Source organism: Mauremys mutica, chromosome 10 (assembly GCF_020497125.1).
Source record: "Mauremys mutica isolate MM-2020 ecotype Southern chromosome 10, ASM2049712v1, whole genome shotgun sequence".
NCBI lineage: Eukaryota > Metazoa > Chordata > Testudines > Geoemydidae > Mauremys > Mauremys mutica.
This window is the reverse complement of record NC_059081.1, coordinates 60548652-60563002: the sequence shown is the minus strand read 5'-3', so window position 1 is coordinate 60563002 and position 14351 is coordinate 60548652. Positions and strand designations below refer to the sequence as shown.

The following is a 14351-nucleotide window of genomic DNA, read 5'->3' as shown; positions in this document are numbered from 1 at the left end:
ACATTTTTAGGACAGCAAGTAATATACTGGAATGTCTTTAAAACATTACCTCTCACGATGTTAATCTATCACCCACTCTTAGTGTGTATATATTTTTCACACAGGGTGAAAAATAAGCACTAGTTTTCTAAATCACTGCATTTCAGAATACATCAACATTAATTTTGTAAGAATTATCCATTTTAAAGAATTATCCATGTTAAAATGCAAGGGCATGATCTCAAAGGAAGATCTTCAAGGCAGCTATGCTAGCACATTTTCAGTTTCTGGTCATCATTTTTCATTCACTGATTATCGCTATAAGCGTTGATTAATAGTTATGTTCATGCTGCTAGAATGCATTTCCCTTGGGTGAAGAAAACATTCTTGTATAAAGAAAAAAGATAATAATCACACCATCCTTCCTCTTTCCCATAAAAAATGCACAGAGACAAGCACATCAGAGTTACTGATGATCTTGGTTTCCCTGGTTAGTGGTTTTGAACAGTTTTGCTTAAAAGATCAGCCAAAGCAGTCAGAACATTAATTTGACAATCAGCTTGCAAGACAATTAAGTGTTTCTTAATCTCATGAGCCCTCTTCTTTTGGAAAACAAACAAACAAACAAAAAGAGATATAAACAATAGGGCTTAGATAGTGGTGTTGCTGATATACAATGATTTTGTTTGTCAGTATCCCTCTTCCTTATCCCAAAACCACCAGGAAACTTCAATGACAACTGTGCATCAAACTTGAAACTAGTAGGGCTGATTAACTTAGTATTTATTTTTTCTCCTCAGTAAGGCCCTACCTCTTACTCATTGAGGTGAACTTGTGACTTAGATTTAGATACAGAGAAAAATTCTTTATAAAGACAATAGACTGAGGGACTACAAATGCAGATGGGAACTTTAAAAGGGAAACTGGCTGTTCCCATATAGTGGTTGTGTTTAAAAACATCGCAATTGCCATAGCTAAATAGAAAACATGATCCCATCATTTCCCGTATCCCCTATAACTAAGTATAGAGAATTCAGCAAAGGGGGAGATGAAGTTATCTAAGGCAAAACTAAAAAAGGTTTTGAGCATAGTCACTCTGAGTGGATATTCTGTTTTCTGAACCTCTGCTCAATGATCCCCTGGTCCCAGATCCTTGAGGGCTATCAGTTTCCTTTGCCCATGCTAAATTAGATCATTTCCTGGCCCGTGATTTTCTCCCTGGGTGGCTTTTCTTTCCATTAATCCTATAATGTGTTTTTGTTAATTCTACCTCTTAATTGTCTTTAATGAACACCAGATTGGTGATCCTCACTCACAATACTTACTACTCACGGTTAAATCAGAGAAGCAGAGACCCTTCAACTAATAATAGAAGAACATTAACACCGCCCCCCCTCCACCTCAGTAGAGAGGTTTATATCATATCTGCATTGTTTCTTCCTCAGACAGTAGGTGCATTTCAATAACTTTAACATGGAACCAGATCAATTCACATAGTCTCATCCTAAACCTCTAAGAGGAGGAGCCATTTAACTTATGATTAACTTGGGGGATTGGGGTTGGGGAGCAGCACAGGCCATCTCCCTTTTAAGTATTTTACAAAATGCTGTGAGCCAGTTCTTCCCATCTCATCAAAAATCTACCTTAAATCCAACTCTGTGTGTTAGCCCAGGGGTCCGCAACCTTTCAGAAGCGCTGTGCCGAGTCTTCATTTATTCACTCTCATTTAAGGTCTCGCGTGCCAGTCATACATTTTAACGTTTTTAGAAGGTCTCTCTCTCTAAGTCTATAATATAGAACTAAACTATTGTTGTATGTAAAGTAAATAAAGTTTTTAAAATGCTTAAGAAGTTTCATTTAAAATTAAATTAAAATGCAGAGCCCCCCCGCACCGGTGGCCAGGACCCGGGCAGTGTGAGTGCCACTGAAAATCAGCTCGCGTGCCGCCTTTGGCACGCGTGCCATAAGTTGCCTACCCCTGTGTTAGCCTATGATTGCGACTAAGCCCCCTTTTTGCTCCTCCCCAGTCTTGCATTCTTTGCTTTTCCCTTCACTGTAATTAGTTTACAAGACTACTTATCCACATGATTACCGCTTTTAAATTACAGTCTTCTTTTCTTTTACTCCAGTTCATCATCTTGCATCATTTTGACTTGCTATCTGTGTGCCCAGTTCTATAAGGCATTTTCTCATTATGTTATCTCTTAATATAAAGCATTTTGAAATACTTTGTATGAGAGACACTGTATGGAGTAAATTGAATTGAATTTTTTTCCCCTCAAAGTCAACGGCTTTCAGCATCTTTCTTCAGCTAAGTCAGCAGAGTTCTCAGCACCCAATGCCAATATGCAATGGCTACTCTTTGCTGCACATGCACAATCATTTAACTTTACTAGGGAAAATGAGATTGTAATGTCAGAACCTGGGGAGCAAACAGGAGAGCATCTCAAGATTTACATTCATTATGGTGATGGCAGACTAAAGTCTCCAGTCCAGCTTTTGTAGCATTTAATGATCAGAATCTGACTCTGATATACTGCCATATCTGCCTGCATCTGGTGTTGATGCTGGATGCGGGGGTGGTGTGTGTGCGTTGGAGAGGGAGGGAAATAGCAGGGCATGAACAAAATTGCAGAGCAAGTGGTGGAAATAGACAGTGAAAAGCTTCCTACAGTTAGGCAGACTCACAGGGGAGAGAAAGCCTTTCATTGTCTATAAAATCTTGCCTTGCTGGAGGTCCTCAAGAGTAGAAGGGTAGCCTAGAGGCAGTAAATCTCTCACTTGTATTATTACATTCTAAACACTTAGCTACTGTACCAAGCAGTGCACTACCTCAGGGAAGAAAAAGAGATAGAGGGGGGAAAACAGAACAAAGAAAAAAAAGCAAGCAAGCTAGCAGATCAAAGTGGAAAACAAACCCCCTCCTCAATCCCGCCCCCCAAAGAGCTCATGTTAAAGAAAACAGCAAAGTTATCATCAAGTTGTTAAAATTTAACCCCAATTCCGTCTATTGTGGTTTAACAGCACACTGGAACAACCTTCTTAGAATTTCAATGGTTAGTCTGTATCACAGGGTATTAAATCCACCTTAATCCTGTTAAATACAGATATGACTAAAGAGAGTCTCTCTCTTGCAATGGCATTATGACAAAAGCTCTCCACACTGCCAATTCAATCTGTCTAAAAAAAAAAAAAAATCCCTGGATTAATACTGAGCAAACTGCATCAGCATGAGCAGGTTTCAAGAGCAGTTGCTTTCCATATGCTCTGGCATCAGGTTCTTTTGGATCCTGTGGTACCAGTCTGCAAATGCTACAGACATTGTTTCTCATGCTTGCAACTGCTGTTGGGTGGCGACCTTCCTTGCTTGCTGATACCAGTTGAGCAGTTGGTATAGTTTCTCTGTGATCTGGTACTGTCTGTTGTTTGCTGGTACCAGATGGATACCAGATGGGGTATTGTGGGCAATGCCTTCCCTGTGTTCCAGTCCCAAATTCACTGCCGAGAGGGTCAGTCTTGTCAGTTAGTTGACTCCTAAATGGCACTTCAAAGCAGTACTCTGAAAAAATCTCAACATCTGTTCCTTACTCCTAATGACCTTAAAAAAATGTTATAGTCATACTTTCCTTTACCCGAGAGTTACAATACATCTGCAGGAAAATACAACCTTCCAGCAGCTTGCAGACATCAAACTCGCTCCTGGCTAATGGCAGCTCCAGAAGCTACCACCTCAACTACTACGGTCAGGACTGAATGTGAAATATAATCAATATATTCTTTTTCTGTGATAGTGCCACAATACAGAAGTTCAGAGATACAGCAGTATTTTTAGTGGCAAAATGGAATAACAAGAAAACAACAACTTTAAGTGCCTTTGAACAGTATCAGGGATACCTTAATACTGAGCATGGAGAGAGAAGAAAAAAAGAGAGAAAGCCGTGGAAGAGACCTGTTATAAGTATTAATTTTTGATTTGGGTCTTTCAAGTTGTTGACCTGATTGTCAAACCGGAGACAGAAGTAAAAAGGTCAGTTAGTGGTTTTGAATGCTGCATACCACAGTTACTTCCAATGCCATTTTGTAAGATTTTTTTCTAAGTTTACTTAAGAAAATACAGTTGCGCTTAGTTAAATTATCTATACACTCAGCACTAGAATGATGTCTGATGGAAAATATAGCTGACATCAAAGCATATTCCCCACCCCCCAATTTGCTTCATAGAGAAGTTATGATAAACAGGTTATGTGTTCCCCAAGGTTACCATGGAAACTCTTTCTTTCCAGGCCATCACTTACAAAGGTAAAATTTGCATTAAAATATGATGGAATTTGATTTTTTTTTGTTAGACTCAAGTGGGGTCATGCTACCATACAGTATAGCTATTATTTCAAACTTGGGAACATATGTTGAAGGGAAAGATCTATTAATCCCTGTAAGCACCTGGGTGACCAATTACAGTTTAATTGCTAACTTGACAGGTATCTCCCTGGCAAATTAACGGAAAATACTTTGAAAATTAGCTTCTAATGCAAATAGAAATGTTAATATGGATCTGCTAGTTGGTAGCCACCAAACAGTACTTTATTAATTCCCTGTGTAATCATTCCTCAGGAAAGGCAGAATTTAGATTGTCAAAACTTCTGTTTTGCTGATGGCAGGACAGATATGTAGGGTACTGTAATGTACTTTGAATGATACACGTGTACCATTTTTTTTGGAAAATATGTTGTGAAATTACAGTGCCTTAAATGTAATTCAAGTAGAGGTATATTAAATAGAAGCAAGAGTGTGGGATGTCTGCAGGGGTCAGGCTCTGCTTACCTTGTTTTGAATGACCTATGGTGAAATAGGAATTCTGCCATTGACTTCACCAGGGTCAAGATTTCATCCTGACCTTTATCCACTGCTGCTACGATTTGTTCTTGGGAATACCTTAATGTGTAAAACTTACCCACTCCGTTCTCAGATCCCAATGGCCTCCATGTCCCAAAGTAACTACTCTCACATTAATTACATATACAGTATCAGAGGGGTAGCCGTGTTAGTCTGGATCTGTAAAAGCAGCAAAGAGTCTTGTGGCACCTTATAGACTAACAGACGTATTGGAGCATGAGCTTTCGTGGGTGAATACCCACTTCGTCGGATGCATGTACATATACAGTACTTTCAATAACCTACAAGGGGGCACATCTAAAAGCCTGCTGAATATATGATTATATTGTTCACAATAATGTGATGTATAATAATTATGACAATCACTACTTTTGGCACAGCAAATATAAACATTTAAGAGTAGAACAATGTACTCATGAGCAAAAATGGACTAAACAGAATGTCAGCAGAAATCCTGGAATAGCCTCTCTTTTACACAGTCACACACATGACTAGCAGATACTGGTGGTATTAATACAGAATTTATTACACCTCTACCCCGATATAACATGAATTCGGATATAACACGATAAAGCAGTGCGGGGGGGGGAGGGGAGAACAGGGCTACGCACTCTGGTGGGGGGAGGGATAGCTCAGTGGTTTGAGCATTGGCCAGCTCAACTCAGGGTTGTGAGTTCAATCCTTGAGGGGGCCATTTAGGGATCTGGGGCAAAATCAGTACTTGGTCCTGCTAGTGAAGGCAGGGGACTGCACTTGATGACCTTTCAAGGTCCCTTCTAGCTCTATGAGATTGATATAACCTATCAAAGCAAGTTCAATATAACGCAGTTTCACCTATAACAATAAGATTTTTTGGCTCCTGAGGACAGCGTTCTATCGGGGTAGAGGTGTATACTATTGCTAACACATTTGTGGTGACCTAGCACTTCAGGGTTAACAGATTATGCACCATGACCACCTGGGCCTTAGTGGAGGTAGTAGGGATAGAACCCATATCCTTCTGCTCCAAAAAGCATTCAAACTTCTACCACTTGATTTAAAGGAGAATTTCATTAGCTATTGCCAGTATGGGACATACAACATGCAATTCAGCAGCAATGAGTCCATGCAGTGGCTATGGGACACATACACATTAGCTAGACCATTATTTACATCACTACAATAGAAAAAGGTAACAAAACACAAACTGTGGCATTTGCCACACTAATTGCCAAACAAATAAATGGCTGATCCGCAAGTACCATAAAAAGACAAAAACCAGCTTAACATCAAGGTTGATCCCTCAGATCAGTTTACTTTGAACAAGTGTCTTATTATGACTCAGACAGAGTCCTTTTTTGAACTGGTAAATTTCTAAGCACAGAGATTTTAAAAAAATCCAATTTACTAAAGTATACATGCACATTAAAAAAAGATTTTAAAATTAGAAATGCAAACACAAAAAGCAATAACTAAGAATTTTTGCAGAGCTCCTTAACACAGCACATTCACTAGATGGAACGCTTTGTAATTCGATGTTTGCAGTGTTGTGGTTGTCATGTTGGACTCAGGCTATGAGAGACAAAGTGGGTCAGGTAATGCCTTTTATTGGACTGGTGAAAGAGACAAACTTTTGAGCTTCACAGAGCTCTGTGGGGACCCGAAGAAGAGCTCTGTGGAGCTCAAAAGTTTGTCCCTTTCATCAACAGAAGTTGGTCCAATAAAAGATATTACCTCACCCACCTTGTCTCTCTTTTCATTACATCACATTTTTAGCATTAAGGGGTCAGTGCTCCTTTTTCCAAGCTCCCACTGACAATTAGAGTTGGTCACAAAAATGTGGACTGAAAATTGAAAAAGAGAATAGGTCTTGGACAAAAGAGTCAAAGTCATGTAATGCATCAGCCTGACCTGGTAAATGGAGTTTTCTTCTCCCATTTTTTGTACTGTATTTTAATGCTGTCTTGTTATTAGATTAGCATCTGCACTTCAGACCTTACACTAGGAACTAATAAAGTTATCCACCCAATCTCTCGGTGTCTGAGTCACTGACTTTATTTTTCATTCTAAATAATTATAACAATGTCGCCTGTTTGCTGAGAAAAATCAAGCCTCTATATATTCATAGATAATTGCTTATACACAACATCCAGCGATACATTCTAATTACTTTTCACATCTTTACTGTGAAGAAATCGTGAACGCTCCAGTGTTCTCAACTGCCTGACAACAACATACCCAAACTACTTTCAAAGCTCAGTGCTACTGGACTTGTGGCTATGATGTAATTTAACAAGCAGATCTGCTAATGCATTTTGCAGTGAGCATTTCCTTCAGAGAAACTTTAAGGAAATACTTTAACTTTAAGGGAAACTTTAAGGAAATATATCTTATGGCTTATGCCAGGGTTTTTTTAATTTGTAAGGGGGGGGTCGCACTCAGAGGCTTGCTGTGTGAAAGGGGTCACCAGTACAAAAGTTTGAGAACCACTGGCTTATGCCGTAACATTAAAAAAACCAAACCACACCACAAAAAACAAAACAACAAAAACCCCACAACTTCCCAACTATATAGATATATCATAAAAAGGTCAGTCCAAAAAATTAATGTTTTTGAAAATATATTTTAAAATATCTTCAATAGTCACATATTTAACTATAGCTATGTTATTTTTACAAATGAGAGGTCTGTACTTTGGCACACTCATAATGAAATTGTTGCTCTGCATGTCCCATCTCATTTTGGCCTCTACTTTATTCCATGAGTTCTGTATAAACCACTGTGGGCTGCTGCACTGAGGTTATTCTGAAAGTTGCCTTCAATTACCTTAAATGGAGAATGTTTTGAAAGTCCTTACTCAAAATGCCTATTGATTTCAGGAAGTTTTCCTAAGTAAGGACTGCAGGGATATGGACCAACATTTTCCTTCTCATTCTACAGTAGCTAGGGAATTTTCGGGATCTTCTGTAAGCTATTTTAGGGAACTTGACAGATTGGTATCGAATAAAAATGAAGACATACAATATAGAGAGATTTGTATATAACACTACAAAAGTTAGGAGCCAAAAATGTCAATTTATTTTAAAATACACTAGACATATAATATTAAAAATAAAACCTTTTGCAACTCCTTCCATATGGGGATCTGATTTTGGTCTATCAGACCCCAACCCAACAAAGTACTCAAGCACCTGAGTAGTCCCACTGATTTCATGTGCTTAAAGTTAAGTGCTCTGCTGACCAAGGCCCCATTCCAGAAGTCAGAAAAAATCCCTTACTAGTGGCCTGAGGAAGAGGGAGGTCAATTTTTACTTTTTGTAGTCTGTAGTCAGACTACTTTTCTGTTGTCAGAGTTGTGAGCAGCTGTATTTGTTCCTATGGTATGTGGGGCATTGACTTGCTGGAGGTCAGGAATTGAGCTGTCATGCAGAAATACATTCCTGCAAGGGAAAGGGAAGGTTCAAAGAGAGAAATACTAGCTCTGACAACTTCTCATGAAGGCTCAATGTTAAAACCCCAATCCTCTTTCACTTTCCCCATGATTCACGCTCTCACATATGAGGCCAGCCTGAGATCTGGCATATTTATGAGTGTGTGCACACATGCTCATGTATGGAGTGATTCTTAGAAAAGCCAGCAGGTGGCTAGAAAATTGGAAAAGCTGGACTAGAGATGGTTTGCCAAAAAAGGAAATAATTCTCAAAGAGCCGGCTACCTTACCACTCAGATAAACCACATTGCCCCACTAGCAAATACAAACCCACAAATAAATACACATAGGTCCAAGCTTTTAAAGGGCCATTTTTGTATGCAGAAAACTGTGCACCACATTACATGCAAACGCCTGTTTGAGCACACAAGTGGCAGTAATTGCTCACACCTCCCATGGCATAATCACTTATTCAGTGACTCCACTGATCATCTAAATCACCAATTAGATGTTTGTTTCTGATGTCCCTTAAACGTTTCAGCTAAGTGGGTTAGTTTGCACTTAAAAATTATAAAATAAAACCTCTGGGGTTCTTTATAATACATCAACACATGCGGCAGCAGCTGTCATGTTTTTTGTGATATTGTGCTCAAATTCTCAGTTTGAGAGAGATGAGATGATCATTCACTAACTGCACGAGATGTGACCACTGCACCATGTGTTAATATATAAAGTTCTCCTGAGTGTGCTGGGAGCTGTTTAAAGATGATTTCATCCATATATATGAGAAGCATTGTTGATGTATCAAAGTAGTAGTCTTTTACAGCAGTAAGCAAAGGAAAGAAACAGGATATTATTTGCTTCTGTTTATTTAAATCATTTACTTGGAGATGTAACACAGAAGCTTTAATATTTGCTCCCCTCAGACACCAACTTCTACATTTAAATATTGTGAAAAGCAACATCTTGATTTTCAGAATAAGCGACACTACGTATTATTGGAATTCAACCTAACTTTTAAGGCATTGTGACAAAGTTCCTCCTCTACCTTGGTGGGTCCTGCACTTATTGGCAGATTTGCTCACCTCAGTGATCTTCCCCACAGTCTGGGTCAACTTCTCCTGTGTCTGATCAGGAGTTGGGAGGTTTGGGGGGAACCCGGGCCCACCCTCTACTCCGGGTTCCAGCCCAGGGCCCTGTGGATTGCAGCTGTCTATAGTGCCTCCTGTAACAGCTGCATGACAGCTACAACTCCCTGGGCTACTTCCCCATGGCCTCCTCCAAACACCTTTTTTATCCTCACCTTCTTTATCTTCTTCCTCCTGGTGTCTGATAACGCTTGTACTCCTTAGTCCTCCAGCAGCACATCCTCTCACTCTCAGCTCCTTGTGCCTCCTGCTGCCAGCTCCTCACACGCACTTCCTCTCCTCTGGCTCCTCCGCCCCCCGCCTGACTGGAGTGAGCTCCTTTTTAAACCCAGGTGCCCCGATTAGCCTGCCTTGATTGGCTGCAGGTGATCTAATCAGCTTGTCTGCCTTAATTGGTTCTAGCAGGTTCCTGATTACTCTAGTGCAGCCCCTGCTCTGGTCACTCAGGGAACAGAAAACTACTCATCCAGTGACCAGTATATTTGCCCTCTACCAGACTCCTGTACCCCACTGGTCTGGGTCTGTCACAGGCATGCATGCTACCCAGTGGAGTTCATTAAGACGGTATGTAGTAGTATTCCTTCCCTTGGTAAAGAGAAGAGGGTACTTTGACAATGTTAGCTAAGAGACATCAGCATTTCAGAGTCTGCTCTAGTTTAGATGTTTTGTGCCTAATTCAACCTTGGCATAAGTAGGAGTGACTCCACAGAAGTTTATGGAGTCACTCATGCTTACCACTAAAATGGGTAGATTTGGGTCTCTTTGTGTCTCCTTTCTGGAACAGTTTATTTTTCACATGAGGTTTGGCTAAGATTTCACCACGACAATCCTCCCGCATCACCAAAAAATCAGAATTTCATTGCTTAGTCAGAGCAGTTGACATTGTTTCAGAATTATCCCAATCCAAACTCTTTGAAGGTCAGACAGAATAGAAGCATAGGCCAAAGATGAATTCTTGATGGGTAAAAACACATTTTAATAGGAGGTTTTAATTTTCATTAGTCCTATGATGCTTTTTTAACAGCACAAATATTTCTGAATGCTAGTTTTCAAAGTTGCTCTACTCTAAACGAGTTTACTTTTCCCCTAAAAAGAATTAAATGTATTCAACCGAGTAGTCGTCAGCAGCCTTTCAGAAAATCTGGAATTCATAGAAGCTCTCCTATGGTTTCCCTTAGTACATAAAATTGTCATTTCTCCCATTGCACTAGAAGACAGGAATGTTATTATTCTAGAAGTTGGAATTTTGGTTTTTAACCATGATCCAACACAAACGTTTGTGGTTTTCTGGAACCTAACCTGCTTTAAACTCAACATCCTGACGCTGGAATTAATTGCTCATTAAAACACAAAGAGCTCCTTTTTCACTCCAAAGTAAGTATAGAACCTTTTGACACATTATGGAAAAATAATGCAGTTCTCAACCTTCCTTTTCTCTGTTTGATTTTTAGGTATGGACCTTTGCCAGATACACAATAAACTGCTTGGCCTTTAACACAAAAGGGTATGATTCTTCTTTTTGTAACCTTAATCGGGAACTGACAAAATTCACGACACTACAAATTTGCTTCAATCAAAACCTGTTGACAGATAATATATTAAGGCCTAGCGCACAGATCTGAGTGGAGATCAGATAGCTGAAGAAAGGATTTTTTTCCTTTCATTTTTTTGTCAACACATAAATCTAATTTGCAAATGAGGAATAAAAAGTTGTAAGATCTGCTGTATACAAGGTATCCTATAGGATATTGTCAGGCTGCTGCAGTTACCTACAGGTGAAGAACCACACTCAATTTGTAATGAATTATACACAGTCCCTGGAAGAACATGAACAAAATAAGTCTGTGAGAAGAATGTAATGTCACAGTGAAGGCAGGACTAAGGTTTTAAGTAACAGGATTGGTATGAAATCTGTGAAACAATCCAAGTAAATCCAAGTAAAATTTTTTATTCTGAGTTTTTTAAACTCTCTCTCTCCCTGTCTCTCTCCCTCCGTCCCACACATATACTTTATTGCCTTGATTGACCATTCGTTCCCCCCCTTATTTTTTTGTTTTGTTTTCTTGTTTCAGTGAAGCAGTGGGAAGGACAGCACTCATAAAATGCGCCTGCTGTAATTCCGTCCAATTCCTAAAGTGACTGTCCTAAGTTCCTATGGCCCAGCTCTAACAAAGTTCTCTTAGGATTTGATCAACAGCTCACTTTAAGTCAATGGGACTCTCTAATGGGCTTTGATCAGGCTCTTAAAGCAATATTTTTGTGAAAACGTGCATTATTTAACTGGTGGGCTATTAAGACGTATACATACATGCACGCATGCGCTCACTGACATGGGAACCAGTACACTCCCATAATACACCCACACGGTTACCAGTGGACTTCAGTTTTTAAAATGAAAATAAAACAGCCATTTTTTTCTGGAAAGTATTTATACTTTATAATCAACATTTCTCTTTACTTAACTGGCCCTAGAGAAATAAAGATGTTTCACTTTAAGCCATCTAACCCTTGTGAATCTGGCTTATCATTTTTCCCCAGAGTAATGAAGCTGGAGAGAGGGAGAGAGAGAGTCTAAAGAGCACGAAACCAAACAACCACCCAAAAAACCAGAGTAACTGGAAATAATTTTGAAGTTTTATGCTAGATAGCACAAACCGTGCCATATAAACGTATCTCTTTACTTAGACATACTAAACTGAATTATTCAGCTGTTCCTTAGAAAAAGAAAACCCAGGCTGAGAGAGAGGGAGAGCAGAAAAAAGAGCAAGGGAGCAAAAATATATAACAACAACAAACGAGAAGAACAGAGGAGAATTGAAAAAAAAAAACATGGATGTGGGGGGAGGAATGAAGAGCAACTAGCAAGCTTATTTAAAATGAATTTTTGACCTTATTTTTAAAACATTTATGGATCCCAATTGCCTGTCATGAGATTATGTTCCCTTACAACGCTGGCTTTTCAGCTGGCGCTGCACTTTAACTCGATTTATCTCATTTTTTAAAAAGTAGATTGTTAGAAATACCCTTTCCACCAGAAATTCTGTCCCATTAGAGTGTCAGCTAAAGGCCACTTGTCAATGTCAGCTTTAGAAGATAGAAATGTGCGGCGTGAGCTCTCAGACTTATTTTTTGGAGGTCAAGCCCTAACGTCCATCTCTGAACCTCCTGCTTCGCTGTGGATAGTGTCTTCTTAAATGATCTTATGTTATTTTCTAATTTATCTGAATGTTTCATTAGATGGTGTACAGTAATTACAGCAGCTGCTGTACATTAGCAAGACATCTTAAAGGAGAGCTGGCTTAGGTATCATGCTGACTGACAAAAGCATAGTATTAAACTTATCTATATTAAAAATACATCAGGAGGCCGCTCCTCTTCTCCAGCTGTGAGAAGAAAAGCCCATAAAGCCCGTAACAGCAGGATTTCCTCCTGCTCAGCTGCCTGCTGCCTCTTTAGGGGAGAGATCTGACAAAGTGGAGACTACAGTAAGTTTTTCTTTATTTACAGTGATGGAATTAGTCATCAGATTGTCTTTTTACTGGCGAACAGAGGTTGAGGAAATCGGCTGTTGCTCAATCTGTGTTACCATAATGCTGCCAGGGGTCAGCGTTAAAACCAGCAGTGTAAGGGCCCAAATCAGAGGGCTGCTCTTGAACTACCAACAAGTGTGAGGAGAAATGGAGCAGTGGCCACCATTTTTCCTGGTCCAGAATATGGTGCAATACCAAACTGGGGATGGAGAGACTGTGGCAGGCAGGAGATTTCGCTCTTGCATCTTCCCAGTTGTTGGCACTTTTTAGAGAAGGTCAGGCACTCAAGGCCTTTGAAACTGTACAAGTGACTTCGACTGGTGGAACTATTTAGGTGTTGCAACAAACTTCAGCCATCAAGGTAAAGTTAGCGTTTAGAGCAGACACTATATAGCAGGTCTTCCTCTCAACAAAAACAGTTAAAAATTCATGCCTTAGAAAGAGGAACAGAAACTATCTTGATGCCTCTAATATTAATCAATCTAAGACTGAGAGCTTTAAAGCTCTCTCGAGTTCTTTGATTAAGGACCTCTTGCCTCACAGGAAAAAGGAAGCTTTGGAAATCGGTAATCTTTGGACATTATATTTAATAGAAAAGGCTTAAAAGGGATTACCTATAAGGGACCTTTGTGAATCTTTGGAAATTATATTGGACCATAAATCTGAACCTCTTTGGAGGGGTAATAAAGCCTTATCAGTTTCAGATAAGAAGTGGAAATCCTCAGTCTGCTTTAGGTGCATCATTGGCCAGGTCTGGAGTAACTGCCAAGACACTGATTATTTCTTCAGCCTCTGTCTTCGATAGATAGATATATTTTATTTAGATTATAAATTTGGGTTGTAACAAGATTTTTTTAAACCAAGAATGGAAATTTAACAGATTCCCAAATTTGGTTCACAACCTTCAAGCCTACGGAACAAAGTTAATTGCTCTAAGGGATCTTGCTGGGAATGATATTTCTGAAATTACCTCAGAAAAATGATGGCTCTGTATAATTTCACACATACGTAATATACACTTGTGATTGTGATAAAGCCACATTTTGTTTTTTAGGAACACAAAGCACAGTAACTGAAGATTTCAATTTTTCATTCAAACTGATAGTCTGGCAAGTTTGGGGAATACTGGAGACACTGATGACGTTAGTACTTATAAAAATTCAGTTATACTTGGGTTCTAACATGTTTTAAATTGTTACGTTTGTTTTTTAAAATAAAGTTTGAATTTGGTTTAAATTGCACCACGTCATGCAGCATGACAGAGAGTTGCATGTCTGAACATTGATTGGCCTTATTTATTTTTAGAGACCGAGCGCAACCCTGAAATTCTTGTCCAGGCAGAACTCAGATTGCTGCAGGACCCCATAATGGTCTCCTATGATATGAAGATAT

At 39.3% G+C, this 14351-nt stretch overlaps 1 protein-coding gene across 11 annotated transcripts in view; it reads right to left on the bottom strand.

Moving 5' to 3' along the window:
- PARD3B (par-3 family cell polarity regulator beta) overlaps window positions 1–14351 on the bottom strand; it is a 665445-nt gene that overhangs the window by 53884 nt on the left and 597210 nt on the right. The gene's annotated exons all lie outside the window — the stretch shown is intronic.